The sequence below is a fragment of the Cupressus sempervirens genome, chromosome 3 (genome assembly GCF_028749045.1).
Source record: "Cupressus sempervirens isolate cs-2001-9-10 chromosome 3, ASM2874904v1, whole genome shotgun sequence".
Classification (NCBI taxonomy): domain Eukaryota; kingdom Viridiplantae; phylum Streptophyta; class Pinopsida; order Cupressales; family Cupressaceae; genus Cupressus; species Cupressus sempervirens.
Window position 1 is genome coordinate 408,665,859 of NC_143120.1, and position 16,386 is coordinate 408,682,244.

Here is a 16,386-nt window from a genome sequence, read left to right on the forward strand (position 1 = left end):
TATCCCAATACTTCTGCCTCCAGATTCCTGCAGAGATATGGTGGAAACATCAATAAAAGAGAATCAAAAGGGCATGTTTTATCGGAGCCCTGTTGTGAAATCATAATGGAGGCTTTGTAGTTTTTTTTACATTCGGTCTGTAGATGGATTGGCTTAGTTGCCAATGAGAAGTCAGCTATTTAGGATTTGAAGAATCCAAACAGTTTAGGTTTACTGATGCAAAGGAAAGTTATAGAAACAGTCTTTGTGAATCAGTTAAGAATTTTGTTTTCAAAAGTTTTTAGGTTTTGAAATTTTAATATATTAAACTTTGGTAAAAATTGCTGTTTCTCTTCCTTTGAAACTGCATAGCTAGAGGGAGGAGAATTTACAGTACTATGATGGAATCATTCTTATTAACTTTGATAAAATGATTAGTAGAAATGAGAAATGTGAATCAAAATTATTTTGTATGTACATGAAAAGATAATTTGAGTCAAGCTGGACATCCCTCTTTATATACCTTACATATCCATAATGGGGTATCCTTAAAAATACACAGAATCACTTTTAAAATATACAATCAACATCAAACTTCAGCCAGGCAAACAATCAATGTTAATAATATTAAATGAGATTCATCATTCTAATATGACTATTGAATAATAGCTTAAAAAAATTTCAACCAATATAATAGAAGACCTATTAAAAAAACTATAGTATAAAATAAATTTGAACCATTAAAATAAAAATATTAAATAGCTATATATTTAATATCTTCCTAACAAGTCGAAGTATCAGGTCCTGACGTGATCTAGGGAGAGAAATCCATCCATTCTTTCTGAAAACACTTGAACAAAGCCTCACTTCCAAAGGTTTTAATACAAATACTTTGATATCTTTATAATGAACCGTCCAAATATTTTAGTTTTCTACTAAATTTATAGAAGTTTCAATGCAATTTACCATTTTTTTGTTTCCTATTTATTAGTATTCCGTGCAAGAAAAAATGATAAGCCCTGGCACGAGAATTTGAAGAAAAACTTGACTGTGACAGTGTGTTTTTAAGGTTTTTGGTCATATCAGATTCGGAAAAAGAGGGGTAAAAATTTATTAAGACAGAAAGGAATACAACAAGGAGAGCTCAACAAGAAGCTGATCCTGAGCAACAAGATCATCAAATTCTTGCACCATCTGAAAGGAAAGTTGCCTCCTATCCATAATATTCCAACCCGGATCATGATTAGAAGTTCATTTGACCATAACAAATTGAATGAAACATTTGAATGAATAATTTTTATCAAAGTATAATTGTAAGATATTTCTATAAAAATTGTACAGGAGATCACAAATTAAATTATAAAATCTAAAAATACAATACTGCTAACCTTCCCAAATTAATGCACTAATATTCTAAGACAGTGCTACAATTGTAAAGTCATCATAACGACCAACCTTTCATCACAAATAATTTTCATTTAATCACCTTATTCAAACAATAAGGAATAACTCTTCTGGAGGCCCAGAACCAAGGTTTGAAACAAGCAGCTGATTTTAAGTACCATATAATCCAAGAATAAAATAAAATAAAAATAAAGAAATAATGGATTATGAATTTCAACTTGGTATATATGATTCCAACTTGGCACATGTTTTTGTATCTGAAAAAACTGTTGCTGGCAACAGATAGAATTTAAATCATTTGACCTAAGGCCTGGCTTGTTTAACAATATGTTTGAACTTTTAAATGTATGACCAAAATATAAATTAAAATTGACTTGGTATGTTAGACTCGTATTTTTCAATTCTGTTGAATTTTCCTGTTGTTCAATATCCAAATGCTGAAGCTTCATGAATCACAGCGAAAAGCTGATTAAAATTCAGTTGTTTATGATTCTGTTCTAACTAATTGTCTTTTATGTAAGGTCATGAATGAAGGTTGCATTTGAAATATGAACATTTATCAATGAGAACAGTGAGAGAATCATGATATCATATTATGTCATTATTTATAAGTTCAATGTATAAGAGACCTTGCTTTCAGCGTAGACATTCATTGATATTGAAAATAATTTTAGAAAGAAGAATTATACAATAAATAATTTAATTATTAGATTATATTCTGAGAAGAGGCTAGTATCATAATATAACCATAACTATATACTGTTAACAATACATCAACACAATATTCTTGTGTTTGATCTAAAATAAGGTGATAGGATCCTATATTGATGAAGAAGAAAATTATAAAGAACTTCTTAAGTTCCTCACTGATAGTAGGAATGTGTTCAATTAACTATTGGATGGATAGTTCTAGTTCTTATAGATATTGTCATGTGTTGCTAAATTTCATAATCATTTTACTTTTAATTTCTTTTAAAACTATTTATCTATTTTTATTTTAATGTTAAACTAATATTAATGTATTGTTAATGTTTAATTGATAACTTTCTTAAACTATCTTACCACCATAATCTAAACTATCATACTATGAAATTAGAAAATACATGAACATAATTTTACCATTATATTAAATACACGATCATAATTTAACCACTTTATTGTATAATTAAAAATTTATGACAATTATTAAACAATCACACTACGCTATGAAAATGCCACTACCATAGTTTTTATTAACATGACATCCATATTTTTAATTGGATGTCAAACTAGAGTTTAAATTGTGTCCTGTAAGTGCTTCTCATATTATCAGGTTGAATAGAAAACAACACTGATTACAAGTGCCGGCATTTGTGTAGTAGTTAAAAGATTCCATATTGAATGAAAATGTTTTACACTACTATAAAGTCAAAGTAAGATTGTAAAAATGAACACAATATATATAAAACGATGACAATATAACAAAAATATGATTTTACAAAGACAGAGGATATACAAGCCTCACGAATGCTGGACAGTACGAGAAGGGTACAAAATATAGAGAAATGAGAATATAATGCCAATGCTTATCATCTGTCACAGAAAAACTAATAGAACTTAAATGCAATGAATAGAGAAGTATTGGAACCAGTTTGAGAGTAAAGGGATGCTTTCTTATTAAAATTTTAAATGGATTTAAGGATTGTCATGCTTCTGAAACCATGTTTTGAATTTATTTGTAATGTTATTTTATCCTCTATTTAGCTTTCCTTTGTTTCAAAAAATTGAAATAGGTTTCAGCTCAGACAAATCAGTGATAGAAATGCTACTTTCTGTTTTCATCTAAACAACTTCGGCATTCACAAAGTCATAAACTAGTTTCATACAGGATTTTCAACTAAATTGTTGTTTTGTAAGAATGATATAGAGTAAAAAGCAATGCTTACATTAAGTGGTAGTGAGCTGCTACCTTTAAACATCACACACTAAGGAAGAAATTAAGCATGCAAAAATAAGTCAACTTCAACTATCTAACACTTTTAACATAAGAATCAATCCTTAGTGTGTGATGTTTAAGCCGTCCACAGTAGGCACTTCCTCAAATGTGTTCTACACTTCTTATGACTATTCTTAGCCCTGTTTCCTCAAATGTGTCCTATAGATTTAACATTTTTTCAAAATTACCACCATCTTTTGAAAGGTATGTTACAAAAACCGCAAAGGAAATTTCTAGATGTTTCAATTGCATATGGAATTTTTTTAAAAGACATGTTACAAGAAGTGCAAAGAAACTTTCAAGATGTTTCAATTATATAGGGAGATTAATATTAAGCTACAATAAGAATACTAACAAATCCTAACAAATATGAGGAATCATATTTTTTTATAACATAATCATTTTTAGTTCTTATTATCTATGTTGTTGTAAAACTAGAAAAGGAAAAATGATAGATCACATGGTTTGTCATTTTTCTTCACATTCATTTTGTCTTTGATTCAATGCACCATTCATTGGCATGTTTAAATATTTTGGAAATAACTTGTTTTTAGCATTGTCCCCATCTAAGATGTATTCTATAATAGAGATGGATATTATTGATATTGGGTTATTATTGTTCTTGTGATGATGAGACTTTATGTTTTGTTACCCATAATGTGATGGATAATTCTATGAGATGTTATATTTAGATGGACAATGAATTCTTGTGTGGATGTGATATTATTTCCTATGCTCAATTAATTTGTTTGGTGACTTTCATGATTATTGTTTATGAGAATGTTTTTGGTATTATTTGGATTATTTTGAAGGAAGCATTAGGATAGGTTATCTTGGTGTATAGGGGGTAAGTGACTTGCAATGGGCACCCATATTTGGCTATTATATATTCTCTGCTCTAGAGATTTGATTAGTCTCTATTTGGACTCCCTCTTTGATGACTTTGCCTCCAATTTCGTCATTTTGGTGGCAAATGACCAACAAGGGTTGGATCGATCTACACCTATTGAAGTCAAAGATACTAACAGTCATCTCCATGTTTTCCAAGGGAGAAACCTCTTGCTTTATCATGCTTTGCCATTGTTGCTGCCAATTTTCAGCTCCCTTGACTTCTCCTTCTCCTTTTGGGGCCATTCAACTTCTACTACTTTTTTTTTTTTTTTGTTTGCATTGTTTCCATCTAAGAATGTACTGATTTCCAATCAATAGAATCAACAGTAAATTAGTTATTTTGATAAGTAAAATATTGAAATGCACCACAATTAAAAACATACGATAAATTGTGATATTGTTATTCTAAGATGATGCCACATAAGCATGTTGTCTTTTGAAAATCTTTCTCTCCTAGCAACTTAATATGACATGGATCATATTTACATCACTAATATTCCTTTTTTGATGTATCCAAACTTGTAGCCATAATGAAATTTGTTTGTGTTTGGACTGTGAAATAAAGTAGAGTTTTGTTACCACTTAATAAATGCTCAAGTGAATGTTCAAACTATCCATAACTAAACTCTGCCATTTGTCATTTTATTCGTTGGTTCTTTTTGCAGCCTTTATAAACTAACTTGTTCAAAGATGAGATTTTGGCTCTCTGCTCATAGATATTGAAGTGACTTGTAGGGCCAATAGCTTTGTCCTGTATATCTTCTTGTATTTTTTATTCCTAGTAAGTGCCCTTGTTTGTTGCTTTGCATATATACTATGTCTTCTACACTATTTAGTTTTACGTAAGTGTGAAACAATTCGAATTCAGAGATCATATGAAAATTCTCTTAATGAGATAAATAGAAGACATTATAATGTTGGCCTCTTTAGGTAGAGTGAGGATTTGCCTATTTAGGTAGACTGGGGTGTTATTAAGTCTCAATATAATAGTTGTTTTCTTTCAAATTGCTGCATTATATTGAACTGTATTATTTATCACTATATCTGCTTATTTTAAACAATAGAGAGGAACTCCACTTGAATTAGATTATATATCATTCTATACCTATTTTAAACATTAGGCAGAGACTCCATGTTATACAAACAATAATGTCACAAACCAATACTACCTTTTTTAATTTTGAAATTATATTATACAAAAAGATAAATCTAAATAAACTCGTAAATAAAAGATATTATTAATACAATATACAAAATTAGTTAAGATTTTTAAAACCTTAATTTACAATTCTTCACATTATAAGACTTCTTCAACCTTCATATATAAATATTTAAATAATAGTAAACATACAAAATAAGTGAAAATGGTAAGACTTCTTCAACCTCCAAATATAAATATTTAAATAATAGTAAACATAGAAAATTAGTGAAAATGGTTGAAAACGAATTAAGATGATTTTGCATTTTTTTTAGAAAGAGGTATAGAAAATCTGACATATGAGGTGGTCTATTAGCATTCCTGGAAAAGCTGCACCACCACCATTTCCCATGATTGTTCTGTCTGCAACAACAGACCGATGACAATTTGTTTTGTCTGCAGCAAAGAGCACGACAATTGCTTTCAATGAGAATTGAACTCATGACCTCCCGCTTACTAAACGGGTGCTCTAGCCAACTGAGCTATGAAAGCATTGGTTGTCGAAAGTCGACCTAGTCTTGTCTTTGAAAAGACAGAATTTATACAACTTATTTATTTGCAATTCTGTAGTAGCTGCATGTGGCCTATATCGCTAGCTATTAAATGAAAGATTCTTAAATCTCCTGCCAAAGTAGGGGCGATGGATAAGACATAAGGTGGAAGCATGAAGGATTACACGTCGGAATTTTTAATGGTTTTATATTAATTTCAACAATTTCAAATACCAATTTTTCTTTTTGTACCATGTATTTTTTTTCTTTGATAGATCAAATTGGTTCTTTAGACAGTTCTTTATTTTTAAAGTTTGATACTTCAATTTGATTCTTCCATATAGTTTTAAAAATTTCTTCTCATTCTAAATTAGAAATTTTAATTCAAAGATTATATTAGATTTATTTGATTGAACTATGTTTTTAATGACATCCATGAGACTATCTGTCTAAAGGATGTGTTGTAATTTCTTCAAATTGTTTCTTTTATTGTAAATCCTTATTAAGAAGTTAGCTACCTTGTATAATCTTGCCTCTTCAAAATATTTCTTCATGTCCTTATATTTTCTACTAATATCTTCAAATGCAACTCACCTGAAGAATATAAATTGCAACCTAATTTTATGGGAATTTTTTGGAGTTGTTGTCATTTCTAAGACATGATTAAATGCGAATAGTTACACTAAAAACACAAGTCCCTGCCCTAAGAAGGTAAGGACTAATAATTTCATAAAATTGTAATACATAAATTGTGCAAAAAGAGGGGTAAAAATTTATTAAGACAGAAAGGAATACAACGAGGAGAGCTCAACAAGGAGCTCGATCTTGAGCAACAAGATCATCAAATTCATGCACCATCTCAAAGGACAGTTGCCTCCTATCCCTAATATTCCAACCCGGATCATAAATTAATTTCTAACTAGTATTTTAATTTATTTTAGTTTTATTTTTTAAGGAATTTTTTATTCATAAAGTCATTTTAGTTAGCAATATGTGAGCACAAATCTTAAAACTGAACTCTCTTGGTCTTATCCATTTCCCATTCAAAAAGTGCACTCAACAAGACTTGATCCCTATTTTACTTACTAAGAATCTTTGGACTTCAGTGACAAACCAAAGGTCCATCTTTGTGGAATTTTTAAGAACCTTTAGACTTCACCGACAACCAAAGGTCCATCTTTCTGGAATTATATAGTGATAAATGGTATACATTTGTGTCGAGATTGGACTTTTCCAAAATCTTTATCTATTTGTTTGTTTATGTATTTCTATATGTCTATTCTTATTTTGATTACTTTTAGACGAACAAAAATACACATCTATTCATTTACTTGTAGACAAATCTGCACATTCATTACATTAATTCAAAGATTCGATTGACCTTACAATCAAGGTCTAATTAGAAACCAAATTTTCAAGTTATAATTGTTGATTGTGACCATTTTCTTAGAACTGTAAATAATTACTACAGCTTGTAAATTCATTATGCCTTAATATTTAAAGACATTCATATAAATATAAAATTAATTGTTATGCAATTTAAAGATATTCATTTGTATAATAGTCAAACAATTATAAAATAATAATTTATATTAATAAGAACTATTTAAAAAAATTTCAATATGAAAGAAATGGTACTTTGTACTTGGATCATTTCTATGTTTTCTCATTGATTCCAATATTTGTCATTAGTATAAAATTGATATGATGAAGAAAATTTGGACAAAACAAACCTAATCATATTAAAATAATATAAAAACAAGACTTCAAAGACTTTAAAACATTAATATATATTATTTTCTAAACTATAAACTGATCCTAAAGAAAGTGACATAATTGATAAGTTCTAATGTGAAAGCAAAGGTTAAACGGACCCTACCCCATTAGACTGCTGTGACAATTTACAATCCTCTGTAACATCTAGCTCTATATAAGTACAACAAACATGCCCATTTTATTATGAGTATTCAATTTCAAAGAATGTGCCGGATGGGGGAGTTTATGGAGCCCAAACTACAAAAAGTAGCAGGAGGTGAAGTATGGTCCCCAGGAAGCCATGAAATATATGGCAAGAACATGAATGCAGATATTCTTGAAGAAATATTGAAGCATATGGATGCCAAGTCAGTGGGCATCATTTCTTGTGTTAGCAAAGGGTGTCAGAAAGTTGCAGAGAGTGAATATGTGTGGAAAATCTTATGCACTCACATCTTTCCCTCATCTGTTCTTGAAACAGGGAGGCTCCAGTCATTAATATCACAAAAGTTTTTTAGGTTTTGAAATTTAATATATTAACTTTGTTATTAATTGTTGTTTCTCTTTCTTTAAAACTGTATAGCTAGAGGGAGGAGAATTTACAGTAGTATGATGGAGTCATTCTTATTAACTTTGATAAATGCTTAGTAGAAATGAGAAATGTGAATAATGCAATCAAAATTATTTTGTATGTATTCATAAAGATGATTTGAGTCAAGCTCGACATCTTCTTTATTAAAAAAAATTAGGTATCCTTAAAAATACACACAACTACTTTCAAAATACATAGTCAAATGTCAATAATACTAAATGAGATTCATCATTTTAATATTGACTATTGAATAGAGTAGAGGGTAAGTGCACTAAGATGGTGTACAAAAAAGTGAACACCTCCTACCCTGAAAAAAAAAATGAAATTTTCAATAATCCTATCAGATTATTTGAAAAGTGAAATGCTGGCCAAGCTTGGTGTACAAAAAAGTGGACACCCCCTCCCCTAATTTTTTTTTTTGAAATTTTCAATAATCCGATCGGGTTATTTGAAAAGTGAAATGTTGGCCAGGCTTGGTATCTAAGCCTGGGCATTATAGGTTGGGACATTTTTGGTTACACGTGAAGTTTTCAGGAATAATTTGATCACTTAGGTAGGAGAAACAAAAGTGTAGATCATATGGTTAGTAGAGGAATCATAGGTAGGATGACGTAGTTCTTCCACTAGGAACTCAAATCACAATTCATATTCTTGTAACTGGAGGATAGATGCTAGAGTAGCCATAGCATCAACACCCTTATTTTTTGCTCTAGGAATTTGTTGGAATGTCACAAAAGCGAAATAGTTCCTTAGAGCATCAATCAACTTCTTGTAAGATACCAATTTGTCATTTTTGGTTTGATATTCATTATTGACTTGAGTTATGACAAGTTGGAAATCTCTATAGATATGCAATTTAGTGATTCTCCATTCAAGAGCTATTTTAATCCCATTTGTTTAGGCCTCATATTTCACTATATTGTTAGTATAATGGAATAGGAATTTGTAAGATTTTGGGATTGTGTAACCATGAGGTGAAATAAGTTCAAGATGCTTACCCCAACCCCATTTTGTGTATGAGAACCATCAAAGAACATTTTCCAAGTTCTCTTAGTGATGTACATAATTGAAGCATCTGGAAACACATAGGCATTGTATCTTCTAATGGAAAATCAGCCAATTGGATAGCAATGGCCTACCCCTTGATAGCTTTGTGTTTGACATACTGGATGTCAAATTTGAAAAGAATCATCATCCATTTAGCCAGGTAGCGGTAAGCACAACTTTAGTTAACAAGCATTTTAAAGGATCAATTTTAGCAATCAAGTGAATTGTATGTGCCAACATATAATATCTGAGTTTTTGAGAGGCAAAGACCATTTCAAGGCAAGATTTCTCAATGTTTTTGTAATTCATCTCATAGGCCACTAAAGTGTGACTAATGTAGTATATAACATGTTCTTTTTCGGTCTCATCACTTTGTGCCAATAATGCTCCTAGAGAGGAATCTGTAGCTAAGATATATAAAATCAAAGGTTTTCCTGATATGGGTGGCATTAATACTGGAGGTTTAGCCAAATATCCTTTGATTTGATCTAGGCTTTATTGACAATCTTCGTTCCATATACAGGTTGAGCCTTTATGCAAATTTTTGTTGAAAGATTGAGCCTTATTAGCCAATTGAGAAATGATACTTCTAATTAGTTGCAGACGTCCTTGAAGACTATTGAGTTGACTAATATTCCTTGGAGAAGAAATTTCCATGATTGCTTGTATTATTTTTGGATCAACCTTAATGTCTTTTGCTAATATAATGTAGCCTAGCAATTTCTAGATGTGAGATTAAAGGCACACTTTTTCTGGATTTAGCCTAAGTTGAAATTGTTCCATATGGTTCAATATCAAGTAAAGGTCATCAAAATGTGTGTCTCTTCTTTTAGATTTTTCTACTGTGTTATGATAATAATCTTCCATATTCATATATATCATATAGTGGATGATAGTGGTCATTGTGTGTTGATAGGTAGCACCAACATTCTTGAGCCCAAAGGGCATGCCATTCCAATAGAAGGTGCCCCATGCATATGCAAAGGCTGTCTTATTTGATCAACACGAGAAATTTAATTTGTTTATATCTGGAGAAGCCATCCATTAAGAAGTACATTTCATAACCCACCACGATATCTACTATCATGTCTATGTTGGGAAGTGGAAAGTCATCCTTAGGGCATGCTTTGTTTGAATATCTAAAATTAGTATAGACTCGAATGAATTTGTCATGCTTAGACATAGATACAATATTGGAAATCCACTTTGCATAATCAATAGCTTTGATGAATTTTGCACTTAAGAGTCTTTCCAATTCTACTTTGACTAAGAGGGCTATATGTGGATGCATATTTCTTAGTTTTTTCTTAACAAGTTTTACACCAGGAGAGATAGATAAATGATGCATAATTAGATATGTGTCAAGTCCTAGCATATCTGAGTAAGTCTATGAAAAAATTATCCTCTTTTCTTGAAAGAACTTCGCAAAACTCTCATTTTCTTTAGTTGACAATGATTGAGCCACATGGATAATTGTAGAAAATTCTTTTCTACCCAAGTTGATAGGTTGTATAGGTTCAATGAGAACCAAAGATCTATCCTAAAAATAGCTTGGCAGACTACCAAGTACCTCATCTGCAAGTGCCTCAAGGAGGTTTTCACCATTGGATACGTCTTTATTTTTACTCTTTTTAGGTTTAGATACCACCACAAAGTGGTTTTTTTCCATCCAACCACTTATTTTTTCTTTTAGTTTTGTGACTAAGGTATTTGATATCTGCTTCTATCATGTTAACCATGGGTTCATTGGTGGAAGAAGTCACGAGTTCAATGACATTAAGGTAGCAAGCAATCTCATAATTATTTTGAAAAGATGGTATTTAGGTCATCTTTGATGTTGAATTGACCAATCTATAAGATTAGGGTGAATCAAGGCGAGAGATGCGAAAGCTTCAAGGTTATTGATATGAAAGAAGTCATCTCCGATGACATGAGAAGTTGAGCCTATAGTGAACATTACAAAGGAATCTAGATCAAGAATAGACCTAGAGGGACCAATGTGGTCCACTAAAGTAGTTTGTGAACCAAACTTGTCTAACTCTACACTAGATTCTCCAACTACATTTGGTTGGGTAGCATAGGTGTGAATGACATCCACCCCTAATTCATAAGATGCATTTGAGAGACTTTCCCATTCATACTCACTAGAATCTATACTCTGGTTCTTAGCAATTAAGCAAACAATATTTTGTCTACTCCTTCCTATTTTTAAGTCTTCATGGTCAGATTCATCTTGTTCATGTTGTCTAGAAGTAGAAGCTTCAGCATCATTGTGAGTAATAATTGATTCTTCTCCCCAAAGGAGAGAAGTGAGAGACTAGACATGGGATCTCTTCTGTCAAATGTTGGTAGTTTGTCTTCTAGCTTGAAACCTAAGCCAATAGTATCTCAAGTGTTGCGGCCCTCAGTATGACTTAAGAGTTCTACTAGAGCTTTTTTGTTACCAGTTAAGGACCCATGACCCTGATATCCTATGTTTGTGAGAATTTTATATCATTTTCCCTAGCACTTAAGAGAGATGGGAGTAGTGATTGTGACTTCCTTTGTATCTTCCTATTCCCTATATATCCAATCCTTGAGTGCTTGTTCTTTTTTTTCTGCTTCTAGGGGGGCTGAAGATTGAACACAAGTGCTAACAATGGTCATTGCAGAAGCTGAAGGCTTCAATTTGGCAGAAGGTTTCCCATAAGACCAAGGAGAAACTAGTAAAGATACAATAGAATCTAGAGTGTATTCACCTATGCCTAGCCTCATCATTTTTAGTTTCTATTTGCACTATGTAAAAGATGGTGTTAGCTCATGAGAAGAGCATTAATGAGGAGCCAATGTTTATATAGTAGATAGCATGTTTATAGACATTAAGTTGTCTCCATGGACAACTATCTTAGTACTGTTGAAAGGGAACTTAATGCACTGATGGTATGTAGAAGGTACTACTTTCATGTCATGAATCTAGGGCCATCCCAACAACAAATTGTACGAGTGGTATGTCTAGGACTTGGGAAACAACATCTTTTTCAATCGGACTAGCTCGGATTTGAAGCACAATGAGACCTTTAGAAGGTCTTTTGACCTCATCATAGGATTTGATAGTGATCTTATGCCTAGGGTTGATGTCAAATTCATACATGCCTAATTGTTAGATAACATTGAACAAGATAATGTTCAACCCTACACCATTCTCTATTAGGACTTAGCGAACACAAGTGCAGAAGATTTAGACTTCAACATGGAGGGTGTGATTGTGGGGATGATTGAAAGCTCTGTCATCTTCTTTAGAAAATGTGAGATAATGAGGTCAATAAATGTAGTTCACCATATCTTGGAATCACTCAGCATTAATATCTGTGGGGACATTGGCAGAGCATAAGGCTTTTTCAAGAATGTCCTTATACAAAGGAGATAACTCTAACAACTCAAAGATGGATATTTGGGTTGGAGTTCATTGTAGCTAACTAACAATGTCATAATTGGAAATTGTTGAGGTAGTTGCATGTTTAGATGATGAGGCATTTTTAGATTGTTAGCAACTTTTAGAACTGTTTTAGATTTCCCCCTAGTGACAACGTTAAGAAGCTCACTCTATGGGGAGGAAGAATTTTCCACTTGAAGTAATACCTTAGGTTGGGTGTTCCTACGTTGTTGGTGTTGAACATTTCTTGTTTTGAGGACAACTTTAGTTCTTTCATCCTTAGCATCATAATTGGGTTATTTGTCAGAATTAGAATTCATCATGCAAAGATACTCAACAAGATCAATCTTGTTTATAACATTATCAATGTTAGCGTAGGCATAGTTGATCTTAGCATCATGATTTTTATTAGGAGCCTTGGAAGATTCACCTTTCTTATACCTTAGCATCATGATTTTTATTAGGATCCTTGAAAGATTCGCCTTTCTCATATTTGGGAAAGGGTTGTTTAAACACTCTATGGTCATAATTTTTGACGAGGCCATCCATGACAACTTTACCAGCCTTTATGAGATCTTGAATAATGTCTTTGAGCTTAAAACAATGTTCAGTATTATGGCCTTTAGTTCTCTGATAACTATAAATATGATCCTCTCTCCACCAAGGGGGTCTGGCGGGTGGGTCATAGGTGCGGGAATTGTCTGGCAACATAATCAATTTGTTTGCAATTAAGGTCTTCAAGACCATTCCATAAGGTTCAACCATCGGCATATAAACACATCTTCTTTTAGAAAACTTGGTGTTCTTGTCAGATGTTTGTGGTTTCAAATTGTTTTGTTGTTTTGTAGAGTAAATGGAATTAGAAAGGTTGAATGTAGGCTCCTTGGTCATAGGAGTGTCCACTACTCCATCATTGACAACATATTTGTTTTAGTTCCAAGGTTTTTTTTTCCATAGAGTGTAAGAAGTGTATTTTAAGCATATAATGGGCTCTCATCTAAGCCTTAGAGACACATTCCTTGCTAGTAAACCATGCAATGAGAGGTTCTTTGAGACAAGATCAAGAATGCAAGTGTCCACAAGAGAACTATCAAATATGCAATGCAAATTTGGATTAAAGTAGCATGAATATGCAAAATATAACTATGCTAACAAGAATGAGAGTGTTACAAGATCCAAACTAATTACTTTGTGAGCCATATTATTGCAAAAGTGAACTGAGCTACATGCATCTACATTGAAATGCCATGATATGAGAGAATGTAGACAAGGGGATGAAAGTTCTTCATAAAGCTCTTCAAGGATTCAAACGATAAACTTGCAGTATAACAATACTCAAGAGTGTGGATCCTTTGACAAGGGGAGAGCTCTTTCTTTTAAAGATGTACGAATAGTACAGATCAAGATCAAATGATGAATGATCAAGGGTGGAGTTTGAAAATGGGAGCGATCCATGTGCACAAACAAGTCAATTAATAAACAAAGAATTGACTTTGCATGTGAGACAAAAAGAGCCATTCCTTTGAATTTTGAAATAGGAATAATATTTTATTTGTGCACATTGAGTGAGTTAGAAGAATGGGGTTTTTTATTTAATTAAAAGGGGACATGTTCTTTTAATCAAATAATGAAGTTAGGATAACATAGTCAAACTATAGGTTATAATCAAATTAATTGATTTATAGCAATTTGGTCTAGGCAAATGATTAATTAGTTTAGCCAAAATGCTGAGAAGGTGGCTAATAGTCTAGGTGACTATTTTTAAGTGATTTACAAGTGGGACTTGAGCATGATGCAAAAGATCATGGTGATGCAAGTGGAACAAGTTCTAAATCCAAAGTGCTTGTATTAGCAAGATATGTTAGAAGGCACCATGCACTTGAGAAAATCATTGGAGACAAGATAGAAGGTAAAATGACAAGGAACAAACTAAATGATACATGTTTTCTTATTGAATTTGAACAGTTAAAGATACTTTGGATAGTGAAAGTTGTATTGAAGCAGTGAATGAAGCGATAAAATAGATAGAAAGGAGTAAGACTTGGACTCTTGTTCCTAGACTCAAGGATAAGAATGTAATTGGCACAAAGTTGGAATTCAAAAATAAGCTAAATGAAGATGGAGAAGTTTCAAGAAACAAAGCAAGCGTAGTACAAAAAGGCTACTCTCAAGAGGAAGGTATTGAATATGGTGAATTTTTTTCTCTTGACACAAGGTTAGAAGGTCTTACGACTCTACTTGAATATTCTACACATAAAATATCTAAAGTGTATCAGATGGATGCAAAATTTACATTTTTGAATGGAATTCTAGAAGAAGAAGCCTACATAGAACAACCTAAAGGTTTTTTAGAACCTAGCAAAAAGGATATGGTTTGTAATTTGCACAAAGAATTATATGGTCACAAACAAGCTCCTAGAGCTTGGTATGAAAGACTTTATAACTATTTGATGAAGATTGGTTTTTAAAGGACAAATGATAACAATAGCCTATACACCAAAGGACCAAACAAGAAGATTGTGTTGACAGAAATCTTTGTGGATGATACATTATTTACTAGAAATGATGATTTGTACAAATATTTTTTAGAGAAAATGAGTAAGAAATTTTAGATGTCAATGTTTGGATAAATTAAATTCTTTGTTGGGCTACAAATTCAATAGAAGAAAGATGGTATCTACATTAATCAATCTACATATATCAGGGAGATACTGAAGAAGTTTGAAATTGAGGATTCAAGACCAATTGGAACACTTATGTCTATTAGTACATAAGATTTTCAAAAATGATGATTGCAAGGAGGTAGATTAGACCACATATAGATCTATGATTGGAAAACTTCAGTATGTAGTACAATCTAGGCCTGATATTGTTCTTGCAGTTGGTATGGTGGCAAGATTTTGAGCTAATCTTAAAGAAAATCATATAATGACAATAAAGATAATAATGAGGTATCTAAAGGGTACTAAAGATTATGGATTATGGTACAAGAAAGAAGGGAATTTAGATTTGAAAGCCTTCATTGATGTAAACTAGGCAGAAAGTGTCGATGATAGGAAGAGTACCAGTGGTGGAGCATTCTTTCTTGGTAAAAGACTAGCATTTTGGAGAAGTAAGAAGAAAAACTCCATCTCTTAGTCTACAATAGAGGCAGAATAAGTTGTAACAATAGTCAATTGTTCCAATATTGTTTGGTTCAAACAACTGTTGGTAGGTATGAAGGTAGTAATCAAAGATCCAGTGGCTATCTTTTGTGATAACACAAGTGCAATCAATATATTAAATAATCATGTGATGCATACCAAGAACAAACATATTGCAATAAAATATCATTTTCTAAGAGAATTAGTGTAAGACAAAGAGGTGAGATTGGAATATGTGAATACTAAGGAACAAATTATAGACATATTCAACAAGCCATTACCTAAGGATGCATTTTTGTATCTAAGAGGTAAGCTAGGGGTTATTCCCCTATCCAAAGGTCACTTAAACAACATTTAGTGATGCATCAACTAAGCATTCTTGAAGATAAGTCAAATTGATGCATTAATGAAATATCATATTACATATGAATCTATACATCGAGTACATTGAAAATCATTGAATATTATCTTTGGCATAAGATGTCACAGAGGGAGAAGT

The 16,386-nt window shown here is 31.9% G+C and overlaps 1 non-coding gene across 1 annotated transcript; it reads right to left on the reverse strand.

The window, feature by feature from the left end:
- Positions 1-5,865: 5,865 nt before the first annotated feature.
- TRNAT-AGU (transfer RNA threonine (anticodon AGU)) lies at positions 5,866-5,939 on the reverse strand. Its single transcript has one exon. It is a non-coding gene; the product is annotated as a tRNA-Thr (tRNA).
- Between the last annotated feature and the right edge of the window lie 10,447 nt (positions 5,940-16,386).